General features: G+C 45.4%; 1 pseudogene; it reads right to left on the bottom strand.

Annotated features, from left to right (window-relative positions):
• Nucleotides 1-257: 257 nt before the first annotated feature.
• On the bottom strand, nucleotides 258-11,805 carry LOC117456581 (lysine-specific demethylase 2B-like; annotated as a pseudogene).
• Between the last annotated feature and the right edge of the window lie 5,068 nt (nucleotides 11,806-16,873).

The following is a 16,873-nucleotide window of genomic DNA, read 5'->3' as shown; positions in this document are numbered from 1 at the left end:
ATACTAAAGAGTGATGTCGACTGGCAGAGAGACGTTTGTTTGCAGGTATGTGTTAATATAACCCTGATAACTAGAAGCTGTTAGCAGAAATAGCCAGACATTGTTGAAAAAATATGCTTTGTACACTTTATAGTGTATGTGTGAAAACATTCATGTATTCATATTTACTGTATCAGTGCAAATGGTATCCTTATACGGAAAACAAAATGTACAGTACCTCAGTCCGAACAGAAACAGGGCACATAATAAATATAAAAAATACAAACACAAGCTACCATCCTACGTTTTGGCAACATATAATTGGAACTTTGCCTCTCGACAATAAAGAGCGTAACAGTAATGCCGATTGATTATCAATTCCAATGGTATGATACTGTACAGTGGTGCATAAATACTGCACATAAATGTATGAAACACTTTCTGATACAAAAATATTACTCTAATGCAACAAACTTTGCATTTGAACAAAAAATAATCTATAAACACCAAAAGATAGTCATGATACAATACATAAACAATCAATATATAAAGAAATAAATAATTTATAAAGAGGTGCAAACAACAACAGAAACATTTTTGCGATATTGCCTTAACAGCACAAGATTTCCATTTTTTTTTTTTTACATTCGGGCTGAGCAGCACAGCTTCCCTTTTCATGGTTTCACAGAGACAGACAGACGGTCCTGGTGTCTGTTGAGTCGTCTGCATATGTTGACGAAACACAGCGCCGTTCTCCACAAGTCATCTGCTGCCTCCGTGTGGACAGTAGTTTCACTTGTTAAATGTCACAGTGTGCTCCTAGCTGATCTTTTGCACCAGTTTCTCCTCTATCAGTTCAAACTGCACGCTGACGGACATTTCTGCGATGAACTGGTCGCAGCCCTCCTTGGTCACCTGCTTGCAGTATCGCAGGTCGATGTGACAGACGCTCCCACAGCGCTTGAAGTAGGTCAGCGACTGGTCAGTGACCCTGTTACAGACTGCAGGGAGACACCGTGTTAGGAGAGAAGGAACACATGGAGTATAACGGGTCACCGATACTGACAAAAGATATGACATGCAGGGGTTAATCAACACTCTAGGATGTTATAAGACGTGAAGCCAAAAGGTTCTCTATGGTGAGAACAGTTTGACACAGAAAGCCAAAATGCATTTGCCCCTCAGCTGCTTCCATAATGGCTCTCTAATTTAATGCTTTTCACATTTGATTGTATTGCTGGAACAAAAGTGTCTGACTTCAATCTTTTTAGCATTTGTGAAAAAAATACAACCTCTCTGAAATAGTTTCAACAGAAACCCTGATCAGATTTATTACAGGATTGTACTATTGGACCGCATTATTTTTACTAAGGTGTGCATATTAACTATTGCACTTAACCACAAAAAAAATGCAGGTGTATGGATTGATTATGTTTTGAATCCACTAGAGCTGTAGTTGAGAATAAAAATACGACTAATGGAAAAGGAAACCGACAATAAAATAATTGCCATTATTTCAAAATCAAAATATTTGAATGCCAAAATGTCAGAAACTGCTTTTTTCAGCATTAGAAAAGTAGAGATTTCCTGTTTTTCACTGTATATCATATCAAAAATAATATCTTTGGGTTTTGGACTAACAAAACGACTTTGGGATGCTTTAATGGAATTTTTGTTTGTTAACCTTTTATTGCCACAAGGAAGGTGGAAGGTAGTAAACTTCTTGAAAAACTAAGCGCATACTTTGTTTAAAGCTCTGCAGGATTGTAAATGATGTTGTTACCTTAGAGGAAAATGTTCCAATTGCATCTATGGAATTGATGTATAGATTTAATGGATCCACTATCCACCGTGACTTTGCCATTCAATTAGGAATGTAGAATTGAGCCACTAGGGGGAGTAAGTCAAATGCAGGCGGACTTACAGCCAACCACGACCGGCTCCTACCTGACAGGTTGATGTCAGTGAGCGAGTCTCTGGTGGTCGTCCCGGCAGCCGTCAGTATGTTGACCGACTGGTCCGTGACGTGGTTGCAGTAGCTGAGGTCCAGCTTGGACAGCGAGGGCATGTAGCGGATGAGGAGGCGCAGAGACGTGTCCGTGATGTCCAGGCCCGCCAGCCGCAGGACCTCCACGTTCCGCAGCTTACTCCTGTTGTCCAACTGACCTGCAAAGTATCGAAAAAAAGAGGATGAATAAATTATAATTCAGTTTATTTGATTTAGCCTTGCGCAAATAAGGCAGTCAAAATGGCACATTCTTTTATAGTAAGTTCCTTCTAAAAAAAAAAGCTTTGTGAAAACATTCATGTATTCATATTTACTGTATCAGTGCAAATGGTATCCTTATATGGAAAACAAAATGTACAGTACCTCAGTCCCGATCAGAAGCAGGGCACATAATAAATAATAAAATAAAATAAAAAATACAAACACAAGCTACCATCCTACAGTTTGTAACTTCATCTTGTGCCATTGACCGCTATTGTTCAAAAACTATTTGGGTGAACTGTTCCTTCCTTAAGAGAAACACGGACATGGTACTTTATTTTGAGTTAATCCCACATAACTGAGGTTACCTACTGTAACCCCAGTTTCTATGACTATTGGCGCAGCCCTCTAAGGCTATCGCTATTGGGTAATCCCCTGCGCACTCGCGCAGCACTGAAACACTTGTAGTCCACGCCCCATCCGCAAGGTGGGCCCCACCCTCGGGCTCCCTTCCGGTATAACTAGGAAGGAGGCCCGACAATCTGCTCCCATACAATATAACTTTTCTTCAGCTATTCGTAGAGCCAGTGGGGCCCAGCGCTTAGAGGGCTGCGCCATTTACTCATAGAAGCTGGGGTTACAGTAACCTCAGTTCTATTTCGTATATGGCTTCGCCCTCTAAGTCTGTCGCTATTGGGTTAAGGGCGAAGCAAGATGTAGTCTGCGCCCCACTGGGTCCGCCCGGTACTAGAAGCACAGACACACCTGTTCAATAACACCCCCTGCCTATTGTGCCATGCGTAATGGCGCATCACCGTCCCTGGAAAATAGCATAACATGAATATTCTCCAAGGGGGACGAAGGCTGGGAACAATACATACCCGCCGCTGTGAGAAGTAGAGACAAAGGTCATACTTTGTCCAGCGACAAAAGAGGGGGAACAGCAGCTCTCTGCGTGCAGACAGGCAGGAGAGAGGCGCTCAGCTGGCTCCCTGACGTCACTCACTCCGACAGGACACCCAGTACAGGGTGCGTCAGAGAGGAAAGGGAGACATCCCTCAAATAAAATTGAATAAATGAACAGGGGGAAGACCAAGATGCAGCAGTGCAAATATCTTCCACTGACATTCCTCCGTGCAAAGCCGTGGAGGAGGAAATTCCTCTGGTGGAGTGCGCTTTGATATTCTCCGGGGGCTCCACCCCAGAGGAGACATATGCCTGCGACACAGCCTCACACAGCCAGTGTGACAGCCGTTGTGCAGACCGAGGTTGCCCGATCGAGTCCTCTCTATAGTGCACAACCAGGCGCTGAGAACGGCACCAAGCCGCCGTGCGCAGCCACATAGCAAGACAGCGCGCGCACAGGACAGAGGAGATGAGACGTGGCTTCTTCCTCCGACCTGTAAGGAGGGGGGAATAAGCCAGCCAGGGTGATCACTCTTGACCTAAAAGAGTTGTGATGACCTTAGGCATGAAGCCGGGTTAGGGGCGTAAAACAGCTGAACTGCCATCTCCTTGGATCCGGAGAGCTGATGGAGCCACGGAGAGAGCAGACAAATCACTCACCCTTTTCTCTGATAGAGCCAAAAGCAGTACTACTTTGGCTGAATACAGTTTAAGGGGAACCTGATCAGGTTCAAATGGGCTTTGCTTTAGTGCGCGTAACACCAAAGCCAAATCCCACTGAGGCGCCAGTGTGCGTGACACCGGTCTGAGTCTCCATACTCCTCGCATAAAACGGGCTGCTGCGTTCTGCGAGCCCCTCGGTTCAATTCGCCGGGAATATACATTGCTCTGATGGAGAGCAACGTGTGTACGCGCCCAGAACAGCAGCCGCCTGCTGCGTTCAGAAGCTGCGCAGATCATACTCCTCCCTGGCGATTGAGGAAGGGCTGCCGTGGCCTGTTGTCTGTGCAAATCAACACATGTCTGATTGTACAGAAACAGGGCGAAGTGCTGGAATACTTCCCAACCGGAGAACAGCTCCAGCACATGTACCTCTGGTCGATGCAACGGGCGAATGAAACACCTCTGGAGACTCCCAGGGGGATCCCCACGTGACCAGCTGACGTCATGCTGAGCAGCTGTATCACAGAGAGGGCCTGCGGGATGTGACATGTCGGAGAGGGAGCTGTCAGTTCCTCCACTCGCTGCCACGAGAGCCGCGCTCTGCTGGCTTTGTTTAATTCCACTCCCAGATAAATGGATATCTGAGATGGAAGAGGACAGCTCTTCTTCAATTCATTATGAACCCAGGCTTTGACAGACTTCCTCCTCCCTGGAGCGAGCCAGCAATAGCAGGTCGTCCAGATAAAACCACATCCTGGCGGCAACACATTCCAGCATCTGCTTGATCGTCAGCATGTGTTTCTCTCTTTTTGGAACACTGACAGATCAAGGATGGGTCTCACTCTCCCGTTTTTTTCCCGGGATTTAGAAAATAACGGGAGTAAAAACCCCTGATTTTCCTCCCTTTTGGAAAAAATGCCTTTTTCAACTGGAGTTCCTGCAGCGCTGAATGGAGCGCAAGACACTGTTCCTGGGATGACAGGAGTGTTTCTTGTATCCCATGGAACTGCGGGTGGAGAGGCCTTCTCTGAGATATGCTGTAATGGTCGTCATGGTGATGGGCCACGCCCTCGCTGCTCGCCTTCTTCTTGAGGCGAAAGGGCTGGAGGGAATCTCCACACGCTTCACTCTGGCTCTCATCATGAGGCCCAGAGGATAGAGGTGTGTGTATGCTGTCCACACGAGGCGTTATAACGGTGCTCGTGGATTTATTATGACCGGGTGTAGGAGGCATATCTGGGACAGAGGAATGCCGCGAGCTCTGCAGTTTTATAAACCAACAGTTAAAACAGCAGGCTTCTGCAGCGAATGAAACCACCTCTGGAGACTCCACCTGTGGGGGAGACCCAGGGGGATCACCACGTGACCATGCTGACGCCAACGCCGAGCAGCTGCGTCACGGAGAGGGCTGTGTGGGTTGTGACATGCCAGAGGAGAGCTGTCAGTTTCTCCACTCGCTGCCGCGAGAGCCGCGCTCTGCTGGCTGAGTTTAATTCCACTCCCAGATAAACATTTGTCTGAGAGGGAAGAGGACGAGCTGTCCTCTTCCAATTCATTATGAAACCCAGGCTTTGACAGATGCGATACGAGATGTACCGTCTGTAAAGCGACTTCCTCCCTGGAGCGAGCCAGCAAATAGCAGGTCGTCCAGAGGAAACCACCCTCTCATCCCTCCTCTGTGTAGTGGCTCCAGCCTTCTCTACACAAAAAATGCGAGGAGCCAGGAAATATCCGAATGCTATTTCCTGTGTTTCGGGATGATGGGTACGTGGAAGTATGCATTCCTTCAGGTGGAAGTGAACCTTTCGTCCTGGTGAACACATTCCAGCACCTGCTTTTCCTCCCTTTGAGGAACCTTGGAAATATCCTCTTTCAACAGGAGTTCCAGCGGCTCGGATTGGAGTGCAAGACATAGCTTCTGGGAGGACAGGAGTGTTTCCTGTATCCCATTGAACTGTGGGGGGGGGGGGGGGGGAGAGGCGAACTGCAGGGCGTATCCTCTGCTGATCAGCCTGCTCATCCATCTGTCCATCAGACACACGTGCTGCCACTCTGAGAAAAACCCTGAGAGCGGGCGCACGTGCTCGAGATATGTGTTTGGTCGTCATGGTGACGAGCCACGCCAGAGCCCCTGCTGCCGCTGCCCGTGAGGCAACCCAAGGTGTGCTTGGACCAAAAGGGCTGCGCGGGGGCCTCCACACGCTGCGTCTCACTCCGGCTCTCATCATGAGGCGCGTACACGCTCAGGGGATTGATGGAGGTGTGTGCAGTGCTGCCCACATGAGGCGTTATAACAGCGCTCATGGGTTTATTAAGGCCGTGTGTACGAGGCGTATCTCGGACAGAGGAATGCCGCGAGCTCTGCAGGTTATTAACCGATAGGTTAAAACCAGCAGGCTTCTGCAGGGAGCCCTGCTGTCTACTTAATCAACAGATTAGTGGCAGCCGGCTTAATTAGCGAGCTCTGCTTCCTCGGAGGCTCTCGCGGAGCAGACCAGGAGGGGGAGCCTCACTCCACTTTGACTCGCCGCCGGGAGACCCTGTCTCTGGGGTGGCGGGGGAGCGGAGACGTGGGACGGAGCCCCTGCAGCCGCCGAAGGGCGTCTCTTCGCTTGCGGCCTCCTGGGCCGGCGTGGACGCCGCAGCTGCTGCGGCCCACAGCGGGCGCTCAGCAGGCTGGAGCCAGCTGTACAGGCTGGCGAATGCCGTCCACCTGTTCCGCGGCCGTCTTCATGGACTCCACCATGGCGTGGAACTGGGGTCCGGACAGCCCGTCCGGGCTGATTGGAACGTCCAGTAGCACTTTTCTGGCCGTCTCCGTAACAGACGCCTGCTTCCGCAAGAGGTGGCGCTGGATCTGTGTCACCCACGCGGAAAACCTCGCCTGGGAGACAGCGACGGACGCGCACAGAATGAGCGCCGTGCTGGCCGCCTTGCTGATTTCCTCTGCCTCGGTGGTGGACCGCTCTACCAGTGTCACCACCGAGTTGGACAGCAGCGCGATGTTATTCGCCGCCGCGCTGTGGTGACGGGGAGGGGGAAAGCATGTTCGGCCGCCAAGCTGGCACCCTGCTCCGACTCTGTCCCTGGACGGGCCAATCGTCCTCCTCGGCCACAGCAGCAAGAGCGTCAGCTCTCCGCTTCCTGTCGCCCGAGGGGAGACGGGCGCAGTGTGTGCATGCTACCTGCTGGTTTAGAGTCGCGTACACGTGCTCAGACCCCAGGCACGATTCGCATACTGCTTTTATCTCTGCTGGTCATATCTCATTATGAACCCAGAGCCACATGAGGGACAATCTCACACAATTGTTACTCATGTTTACTCTGCAATAGAAGTGTCTCTTGTGCTTCAGTAACGGTGTGCTGAAGAAAAGAGGGAGCAGATTGTCGGGCCTCCTTCCTATTTATACCGGAAGGGAGCCCGAGGGTGGGGCCCACCTTGCGGGTGGGCGTGGACTACAAGTGTTTCAGTGCTGCGCGGGTGCGCAGGGGATTACCCAATAGCGATAGCCTTAGAGGGCGAAGCCATATACGAAATAGAACCAGAATGCTATCATCACTAGAGGATCAATATAGTAATAATCCGCAGCTAAAAATAGTCGGAAATACACGCAGCGCTTTTCCTACAGTATGTGAGTAACTTTGGCAAAAGAACTGCAGAGCCTCTACTGACATTTTTAAATATAAATGTAATGCGTATATTCACTCTGAATAATTGTCATACTACTCCCTCTTGTTTTTAGCCACTGAAGCCTCTGAAAAGACTAATAACTATCAAGACAATCTTTTAAATGTTTCATGAGATAAACATTTCTTAAATTATTCCAACAAATAGTTTGACAGTAGTTCAACCAATATATATATTAAAACATGTTCAGTCTGTAATAGTTGATACCAACAAATCTAACTCTAAATCTGCATGTCTTAATTCTTTGTAATACAATTCTCTTGTGTTGCTTTCTCACATAAATAAGACTATGTAAAGAAATATGCTACATCACATTTTTCCATGTGTCTATTCTTTGTATGCATGTAAGGGGTTCTGTCAGAATAACAGTTTTCCACAGTGTGTGTGAAGGCAGGCTGGTACCTGGCCTGTTATCTGTAGGAGGAGACAGCAGGTCCCTCATCTGGGCGTCTTTCAGTCCCTCGACCCACTGAACATCCAGGGTCCGCAGGAGAGGACAGCTGGAGGTGCAGAGGGCAGAGACCGCCACCCAGGAGCACCCTGACAGCAGCAGCACCCGCAGACCTGACGGGACAGGAGGACAAAACAGGACCTCAGGTTAGACACTTTTTACAATAAGGCAGGAAATACACAATGCTGGAATCAGGATGGTCAGCAAAGCCAATATTGATGATGTTTTAATACATTTTTTGCTAAATCTACGATAGTGCATCCTGTTTTAAATTGGCGATGTTAAATATGTATGATCTTATATCCTGTGGTGTGTGAGGAAGGATAATTATTGTTACATGTCATAGTGTAGGGATTTGGCAGAACAAGTATTGAAGGGTCCGCCTGCCTACTACGACTACTAAGCTACAATGCAATGCTTTTCTGTAAGTGTCACAAAGTCTCTTCTATGTGGCCACAGGAAGCTTCCCTGCAAACTAAATATAATGCAGACTCACATTCAGCAGTCTGTTGAAGAGGTGACCTATTTTTCAGCTTCTCCCGTCCCCAGAGTTTTAGTTAAACTGAGCTCACACAATACACCCACACACACAGTGAGTACTTTTATCCAATTAGCTGACTGATCCAGCAGAGACATTAGAAGAAAAAAAGAAATCTTTATTCAGGAGTCTCTGGGGATATCATTATCCAGTTGGAGGAGCCATATGGTCACATTTGGGAATTTAACTAAAAACTGCCCATGCAACGTAAACATATACTTTTTTCATCAATTCTTGGAACAGTGATTTTACTGACCTCAGTACATACTTGTTTGCAGACTACATCAGTGCAATTGGTGAGTAAGAACATACTTATACTGAAAGTTTCCTCATATCTGTAAATTGGGAATCTGGGGACCTACTGTACAATTGGGAACAATTACTGCGTGAGCTAATGCATAAGGGGTTGGTTAGGTTGAAGTTAGTTAATTATACTTTTCTTCTGGAACCAACCAAACTCATATAATTATGTAGTGAGATGAAATGTCAAAGGCCATCAGATCTTACTCATTTATAATGCATCACGTGGTTTTGATCACCCATCTATTTCTTGTGGTATTTAGAACACACCTCATCTTCCTCCAAAATGGTCTGATGTATTGCCTTTTCATTCAAACTCAAACCTAATGCATTGTTTTGCTGGTTGAATGTATGTACCTGGCAGTCTGTTGATGAGCCAGCTGAGTTGTTTCTTGGAGATGTTGGTCCAGCTGAGGTCCAGAGCCACCGGCTGCCTGCGGATGATCCCGCTCAGCATGAGAGGAGTGATGGACTTACACCGGTTCAGATTGATGTGCTTCCAGAGCCTCTTATCGCAGCACCTGGTGAGAAAACAGCAGATATCTAAAGGGGCCCTATCATGCACATTGTTTCAGGTTCATACTTGTGTTCCTACTGAGACATGTCTCCATGCTTTAATGTTCAAAAAGTTCTTTCTTTTTCTCATACTGCCTGTGCTGCAGCGTCTCTTTTCACCTTCTGTCTAAAACCAGAGCCAAGTCTGCTCTGATTGGTTAGCTGGCCGGCTCTATTGTGATTAGCACTGTGTTAACCACTTAGAGATGTCCCGTCCATACAATGTATCAAAAGCGATAGCCAATAGAAGCACGAGCATTACATAGTGCTATTACTATGTTCCAAAAGTAAACAAAGGAGTCCAATTAAGGCGTTCAGGCAAATTTGACCATTTACGTGCTCAAAAACCTATATAACGTAAAGGAAAGGGAAAACCCTCTTTTCGAGCCTCTTCAATGTAGAATGAACTGTGGGATACTGAACATGTGTTAAAACTACAAAGGGCGTCTGAAACTCACCATCTGTTCCACGTCCTGCAGACACGCATGCACACGCAGAGATCTCTGTGAGTCAAGTGACTGAAAACCGTCATCCACATCTCCCTGCGCATCACGTGTGTTTCTCCGTCGTTCAGCGAGAGTCTGTCCGGCGGGGGGCTGATGGGAGGAGGACGGATCACATGGCGCTCCATTTGGATGCATTTTGGCGGGGACCTGCAGGGGAGTGGTCGGGGGCATATCGGTGTGATCTGGGTGCCCCTGTTCCACCCGAGCGGCGAGTAACCACGCGTCGTGTCGCTCCCCTCTCGCCCCCTGTGTGGCAGCCAGTCCCCCAGATCACTGCCGCCGTTATTAAGAGGCCATCTTGGCTTTTGCTCGTCCACCTCGTTCTCAGGCTCGGTTTTTACAGGCCTGTGGTTTTGATTGGCCAGACTGTCCTCGGTTTTCAGTGGCCGCCTGTTTTGATTGGTCAAACCCTCCTCCGTTTTAAGGGCCCTGCGGCTCTGATTAGTGGAAGAGTCCTCTGTTTTTAACGGTTTGCGATTCTGATTGGTCATTGAGTCCTCTTTCTTGAGTTGTCGTCGGTTGTGATTGGCTGAGCCGTCCTCTGTCTTCACCGAGCCGTGGTTCTGGTCTGCTGCCTTGGGAGTCTCCTGTTTGAACTCTTTGCTCAGCTCCTTGTTGGGGAGCCGTCGTCTCTGATGGCGAGCCTTCAGCTGAGCGTCTCCTGAGTCGCTGCTCGGTCCCGCTCTGGGAGAGTTTGTGGTTTGTTCACTTTCTCTGATGGCAGAGGTTCTTATCAGGGGACTTAATAAGACCTTGGCTTTGTCCTCTGCACTGCGGTCTCTCTCTTTTTCACTGTGTCCTCTCCCTCCTCATCTTCTTCTTGGTCCTCGTCGTCATACTCTTTTTTCCCCTTTAACTGAATCCTTTCCAAAGAAAATCTATCTCCTTCGTGATCTACCTGATCATCTTCTTCATCATGATCGTTCTCGGTCTTGATGTGCCGCTTGGGAGTCACAGGGTCATCCGGTTTGGAGAGTTTCTTCTAACAAAGAGTATAAACACAGATCAGTCACAGTTAAGACTTTCATTTGTTTAGTAGTGTATTCAACAGATAAGGGTCTTACCTTCTTTTTTACAATGACAGGTTCATCATTGGTGTCAAAAAGTTTCCTCTTTTTCCTCAGTGGGTTGTCCTCAATCCTCGGCCGGGGCGTACCATCTAGAGACAGCAAGGGGGGGCGTTTCTTCGGTGGCTCGTCGTCTTTCCTCTTAGGGACTTCCTCCCGCTCTGCCTTTCTCTTAAGAGCAGATGTGGCAGTCAGAGCAGTCACAGTTGCTGTTGCGACTGTCGGCGAGTCGGGTTCGTCTTTTGAATCCCGGTTTAACCGCGGCTCCTTCAGTAGAGAGCCAGGAAGGTTGGACGCGTACTTAAATCCTGGCCCCCTTTTTTGCTTTGAGGCCAACAGGTTAGAAAAACAAACACAACTTTATTTCTCTGGTTCTGAGTTTCTGAGTCAACTGATGAATCATCTAAAGATGCAGACACATACAGCATGAGGTCCATAAGGACACTTACTTTCCCTGTCTTCCCAGCATGGTTGCACTTTGGGCACTCCCAGCAGTTGGGCAATTCATCATTGACTACTCCGTTTGAATCTTTTACCTGAGGAAAGGAGCACATAGAGGAACACATTTAATTGTGCTTTTGTGACGCATGATGTGACCTATTTTAACTCAAAAATCTAAAGAAAAGTAATATCTTATTACTGTAACACCAAGTTGTGGACCAACTGTGTGGTTTGTGGTCATCAAACATACATTTGAAGTGGACCATCAAGATTTTTTCAAAGATGCACATGTGGGTTTGGCTGCATCAATATCAGCATATCAGCTACACCTGCTCTACCCGTCTGATATTATTGAGTACATACTAATGTTGACTAATTTACCTTAAGACAGTTAGGATGAACAATCTCATTGCAGATGGAGCACTCCATGAGCATGAGGTTAAACTTCTCCTCCTCTTCCTCCACTGTGTCCTCTTTCCCTGCCTCTCCACAGACGAGACACACGGCGGTGTGGGGCAGGACAGGCTGCAGACAAACACAAAACAAGAGGCTTGAAGGTAAGGCTGTTGCTTAAAACGTATATTCTTTCACTCACAACTGTGATTGATGAACTAGAAAACCCACACCTCCTCACAATACTGTCTTCTACTCATTCAAAGGTTGATTACAATGTTGAGCTCAAGTGAGTGAGTAACCATCTGCAATGTTTGTGTACATGCTACTTGTGCATTAAGGATGAGATGTATTTTGTTGTTGCTTTTCTCTTGATTTAATCCCTTTTACTCTTCCACAAATCATTGAACGTTATGTATTTCATACTTAATTCTATATGCATTATTGTATTCATTTAATGCATTATGTCATTACCATCTTCCAACTTGTTTGTTTGTTTAGCAAACAAACTAGTGGCCAACATATGGGCTAATTTGGCACTCCAGGTTGCGATGAAGTGTGGCATATACTCAGTCTGACTACTGCTCTGAAGCAGTATTAGGGTAAGTGAACATCCAGAGCGGGTTAAGCATATTGGCATATCTTAAAAGTGGGACACAGTTGCTAAAGAGCTTTGGACCGCAAGTGTGGTTTATTGGGACATATGCCAAGTCCTTTCACTCCCTTGTTTATCATGGTCTATCATTCAAAATGAATCTGTGTCTGTATGCAGTATGATGCAGAAACAATTACATGTTTATTTTATAAATCCATTCTCCCTATGTGTCTCTGTCCATGGTGCTGAAACATTCTGACATAATCTTTGTGTCTCTCCCTGGAACACTACTACAGCTGTTACTACTACTACTTACCTTGTTAGATTATATATTAATGGCTCACAAGATAGAGGTTGCAACTAGGGGGCGGATTGACCCTGAATAAGGAGACCATCACATACCTTCCTACCCTTTGGGTATGCAAGCCATACTAAACAGCAGCTGGCTTGCAGGACTTTCAAAGGAATCAGTCTGACAGTAGCAATGAAAAGGCTTCTTTAAATGTAAGAGATGGCATCCGGGGGACTGGCAGCTCAAGAGGGTGGGTTTGTAATCCACCTTTGCGCTCTTTCGACCCTAATCAAATACCCAATTTGGCCTGATGTGAAGGTCTTTGTTGACTATCCACAAACCAGTGCACTGATATCGTTCTCTGTTCTGATTGCTTGGTTTGTAAAAGTAACATGTCAGTTATTTTAAACATTTAACATAGTTGTCCCATCCACCTTATTGGAGGACAAATATATTATCCTAAGTAAGTCACATCATTTAGTTTGTCCATTTGTCCATGACCACCCCTCTACCATTAATATCTCACTTTGTTTGTGCAGTTACGTTTTCCACTGCATGATGATGTTTTTCAACATGTTTAAAACATTACATTTCAATTTTATCCTGAGGAATTTGAACATAAATATACATTTGTTTGTATAACTACAATCCCACAATAGGCCTTACTGAAATAACACTGTGCGTGACTTCAGTGGATCAGATCAGTCAGTTTTCAACGTAACTACCTTAATTGTTAAACTAACTGAGTTGTAACACCACCAGTGGTTTGGATTATTTTACAGTGAAGCCTAACATGTTCAAGGTGTGCACAAAGCAAGGGCATGTTTTGTTATGTTTGGAAAACATTTTTTACTAACCAACTGTGATACAAACCTGCTGCAGTACAGGGATACATAAGAGAGGAACTGCCGCTGATAAACAAACAGTGATAAATCATGTTTATATTCATACTGCAGCAGCTTAACTTAGGTGTTGTTATACTGTACACCATCTGTATTTCTCAGTTTGACGACCCTGCAGAGACCCATTGTAACTGAAGAATAACTGTTTTCCATCCACAGATGGTGTCAAAGCTCAGCTGGCGGCTGATGATAACTTGTGTCGCATCTGCATGGATGCCATCATCGACTGCGTGCTGCTGGAATGTGGTCACATGGTAACCTGCACCAAATGTGGAAAGAGGATGAGCGAGTGCCCCATCTGCAGGCAGTATGTAGTGCGGGCCGTGCACGTCTTCAAGTCTTAAAACTTTGTGTGAGCGTCGGAGCAGCCCTCAGGCATGCACGTGCCAGAGCCCTGCATTTCTCCCTGAGGATGAACTGCTGTGCATGACGCCTCGCAGGGCCTAAAGCTGCACGGGCGCCGGCAACTCCCCGGTGTTTGAAACCAGACTGGTGCCTCTGGCCTTCCTCGGTTTGTTTTTTCCCCTCCTTACTAACTCATGTTCCAGACCCACTTCTCCTCCTGGTGGACCGTCATCAGCTGCACCGGACACTCACTCTTTCTCTCTTTGTCTGTTAAACACACAGTAGAAACCCCTGCCATCACGTTCTGCTCTCTATTGGCTGTTGTTAGATTTTACTCACAGGAGAGGAGAGAAAGGGGAGGAGAGGAGGGGGTCCCACAGATACTTGAAGCGGATCGGATTGTTGTGTGCGGTGAAGAGGAGCAGACAAATATAAGATCCCAGGGTTAGAGTCAATATGGTTTACACAGTCATGCCACATGACACCATGTTATCTCCCTCAGTGTTCTTATAGGATGTGCAATATCAGAAAAAAAGAGACTTACATGTGTTTTTATTAAATGTGTATTAATCCGAGCACCAGGTCATCTCGTCTCACACACAGGAGGGTGTAAGGTGCCAAACGTCATGCCTTTTTGATCGATATTTGGTTAGGATTTCACAGTTGATGCTTCGCATCGCCAGCAAGCTTGGTGTGATAGTTTACTCTGTTTTTTCTCAAATTACATTTAGGAAAAAAAGTGTGTACTAGTAAACATTTGAACACTTTGCTGTGTGAAGGATGTGATTGTTATCTAAAAGTGCACAAACTCGAACGGAAAATCAACTCTTCTTGGTCTCACCACAGGCTGCACTACATTCCCGTTACATGGTTGAGCTTATTGGTAATTCAACTTATTTCAAAACAGCAGTTTGACAACAAAATATGAAGTCAAGGCTCACTTAGTCGCTTTTTACTAGGTTTTCAAATTTCACGGGCTTCATCAGCAGTAAAAGGTCAGCGTCCGTGATCTTAGGCCCATGACAGGAGATCCTGTGAATTGCCTCGTCCTTCTCCTGAGGAAGACCATGGGCTAATAAAAAGCTAATAGGTTAGCCTTGAGTGAAAGACTTAGTTTGTACTATTTTAATCTAGGAATCATCCCTTTAAATTTAAATAACTGCCACCAAGCAATACCATTTAGTTTCCGAGTCTACCAAGTGTCTTTTCTTTGTGTTGTCCGTTGACATGTGGAAATCCTAGGTAGGTGACAGGTGCTATTTCCTCTTTTCTGAGTGTGACATCAACAACCCCTTTGTCATGTTGTCGAGGCGTCCCTCCAAATATCCATCACACAGTGAGAAGTAGAGGAAGCTTGGTTTACTTTAACCTGTTATGCAAAGAAACATTTTGTTTTCTTGTCATGAGATCCATTTAACTCAGATGTCACTAAAATATCTGTGTGTACAGTATGCCTGTGGTACGTTTAAAAAATAAATAAAAAAGCTGTTAAGTGAATCGCATAGGAGCTTATGTTGTTGTTTACTTATAAGTCATTAAATGTATATTTTTCCATTCACTTGGGAGACAACATGATTTTAAAGTTATATTAAATTAAATCTACCGTTCTTCAGAATGTATCTACTGGTTTTGGTCGGATGGTTCCTCATCTGATCGTGTTCACGTGCTCACCATTAAAGTCGCGTCTGCCCATGGTCGCGCTTTCTAGCACTTTTTGTCGTCGTCTGCTTCAGATCTGAACTCTGACTCATGTACTGTAACCAACGCTGTAACTGTACGTCTGTTTGTCGATGCTGCTGATTCTCAAATATGTCATTCATGGGCAGCTACAGTACTTTCAGAGTAGGAGGTCATTGTGAGCAGCACTCATAATCCTGGGGAAATGGTTTATTAGATTCAATAAAATGCAAGTACTACAAACCAGAAGTAAAAAGCTTGCTTTTATATTTGTAAACAAGGCTGTTGATTTGTTCACTTTGACAGTTGAGTGGTTGCATTTGGTTAATTGGTCACTTGTCTGTATTTGCAGTGTTTCTTTTTATAATTATGTTTTAAATTTTATAGGGCCCCTTCTTACTTAAAGGGCCCTATTATGTTCATTTCAGGATTCATAATTGTATTCTGTGGCTATACTGGGACATGTTTACAATCTTTAATGTTCAAAAAGCTCTTTATTTTTCTCATACTGCCTGTGCTGCAGCACCTCTTTTCACCCTCTGTCTGAAACCAGAGCCCAGCTGCTCTGATTGGTCAACTGCTTAGAGATGTCCCGCCCCTTTAGCCTATGATGTACAATGTGTTGGCGCGCTAGCAAATAGAACGAGGTGTGGGGAGAGAAACTCCCTCTGTAGGGAACACAGGGACAAGGACATTATAGGAAATAGAAACCCCCCAAAAAGCACAATAGGGCCCCTTTAAACAAAAGGCTTCAAATGCACACAGCTCAGTATTTAAAATGAATTTAATATCTGAAGGTTCACTTAACTTTTCCTAGAGGCTTTACATGTACATTATGTACAGATTTATAATTACTAAAATGTTCATGGAGACATAGTGGTTAAGTAAAACAAATAAACAGATAAAATGAAAATGTAAACCCATCCTCTGAAAAACAAACACTATTGCAAAGTTGCTTTATCTTTAAAAAAGTATTTTTCAAGAAAGATGCGTACCTATCAAACCATTATTGATTACTAAACATCTTCTTTTTAAATAGCAAAATTATCGTTTTTTAAATAGCTTCAAAAACTGATGAATAAATGTGTCATTTGTGAAAAGGCTGCTGTCTGACAGCATCGGCTGCAAGTACTTTATCTTCAGATGTTAACTAAATTAAAATACAACTTTAAAGCATGATTTAAAATGAAAAGTCAGTGTCAATAGTGGTCTTCAGTATAATCTACAAAATAAAACAATCAACAAATCCTATTTACTTTTACATATGCACAAATCTTTTATGAAATACGTTTTATTTTGCAGTTTCTTCAAATGGCAAATACTGAATGGCATCGGGCCATGATCCTGTCTCATATTTTACAAAAGG

Source organism: Pseudochaenichthys georgianus, chromosome 12, assembly GCF_902827115.2.
Source record: "Pseudochaenichthys georgianus chromosome 12, fPseGeo1.2, whole genome shotgun sequence".
NCBI classification, from domain to species: domain Eukaryota; kingdom Metazoa; phylum Chordata; class Actinopteri; order Perciformes; family Channichthyidae; genus Pseudochaenichthys; species Pseudochaenichthys georgianus.
Note: the sequence above shows the minus strand (reverse complement) of the source record. Positions and strands in the feature narration are given on the sequence as shown.